The sequence below is a fragment of the Numida meleagris genome, chromosome 3 (assembly GCF_002078875.1).
Source record: "Numida meleagris isolate 19003 breed g44 Domestic line chromosome 3, NumMel1.0, whole genome shotgun sequence".
NCBI lineage: Eukaryota > Metazoa > Chordata > Aves > Galliformes > Numididae > Numida > Numida meleagris.
In genome coordinates, this window is record NC_034411.1 from 108,475,977 (window position 1) to 108,477,540 (window position 1,564).

The window sequence follows — 1,564 nt, forward strand, 5'->3', positions numbered from 1 at the left end:
AGGAAAGGAAAGGAAAGGAAAGGAAAGGAAAGGAAAGGAAAGGAAAGGAAAGGAAAGGAAAGGAAAGGAAAGGAAAGGAAAGGAAAGGAAAGGGAAAAAAGAAAGGAAAGGGAAAAAAAATGGAAAGGAATACTGATTATCTCTTGTATGTATACATGGTACATACAGGTGGCAGTCAAGTAGCCCATGGGCTATGCAAGTCATCTGCCTTAAGCATAGCTAGATACCTATATCCGCTGCAGAAAATGCCTACATCTACTAAACTATCACTTATAACCTTCCTCATTTGGATGTTGTAGTTTTTATCTACATTTATTGTTCATTCTCTCATCACTTCATCCTCCTTCACCAGAGATTTTCAGGAATGGATCATTTCTTAATAGCAATAATAAATTTGGCATTGCATCAAAATTTGTACACTTGCGTTACACCATTCTCATCTTTAGATCTAGTAACAATGTCAGAGCTCTCATCTGAAGATTTTTGCATGATCTTTGGAGCAAGGAAGAAAGCTGTCAGAACCTGCAACACTAAGCCAAAAGCAGAGCAGTGAGGAATGATGTGGGGTGAAATGGGAGTGCAGCAAAGTGAAGGTGGGGCCGGCAGGGAACATCACTCTTTGAAAGAAAGAAAGGGAATGGGAATGGGAAAGGTGGAGGTGATGCCACCTGGCTTCTATCCAGCCCTGAAGAAGGTTCAGATGAAACGGGACATTCATGAGAAAGATGTAGCACCAGCTGTATTTGAGACAATTGGCCAATGGATTTCTGATATATAAAGGTCTTTTCCTTGGCAGAATACATGACAAAGAAAGGGAATAAGCCAGAGCCGAAGCAAAGCCCAAGCCTGGAAGCCCACCACTTCCAGAGGAACACCAGAGCATCCTGAACCCCATCACTCCCACCATGGTCAAGACTGGGCAGGATTACAACACATCAGGAAAGAGCCAGCCTTGAGGTCTCCTGACCCACAGTCAGCTGTGTTGCACATTAAACCACTGGCCCCAGCCTCCTTCCAGCCTGGAGCCTACATGGCCCCCAGCGTGTGCTTCCTCCAGCATGGGCATGGTGTTGGGGAGGAAGAAGGAAGGTTTCACCTCCTTTCTGACACCCTGGTAGGTGTACCAGCCCCAGTATAGCCTGTTATGGAACTGATGAGTGAGGTAAGATGCTGTAACACCAGCTCACCTGCTGGCATTCACCAGGCAGGGGAATGGTAGCATGAAGAACAGGAGACCATTGTCTCAGCCCACACCACAGCTCCCAGGAGGAGAGATGAGCTCGCAGCTGTATCAGACTCCTCCCTTTAATTACCATGCAAACTTCCTCTAGCAATTTGGACTTCACAGGAGAGTACAAGATCAATCAGAGACACAAGGGCAAAAGCAGCTTTCTGTAGGGATGCACGGGCGCTCCACCAGTGGTCACCTTGGTGAGGACAGGGGCACCACCATGGCCACGGGCCACACCACGCAGCTGCAGCCCACCACCCTGACCTCGTGGCGCAACGGCAGCGCGTCTGACTCCAGATCAGAAGGTTATGTGTTCGAATCACATCGGGGTCA

At 47.8% G+C, this 1,564-nt stretch overlaps 1 non-coding gene across 1 annotated transcript; it reads left to right on the forward strand.

The window, feature by feature from the left end:
• On the forward strand, positions 1,493–1,564 carry TRNAW-CCA. Its single transcript has one exon. It is a non-coding gene; the product is annotated as a tRNA-Trp (tRNA).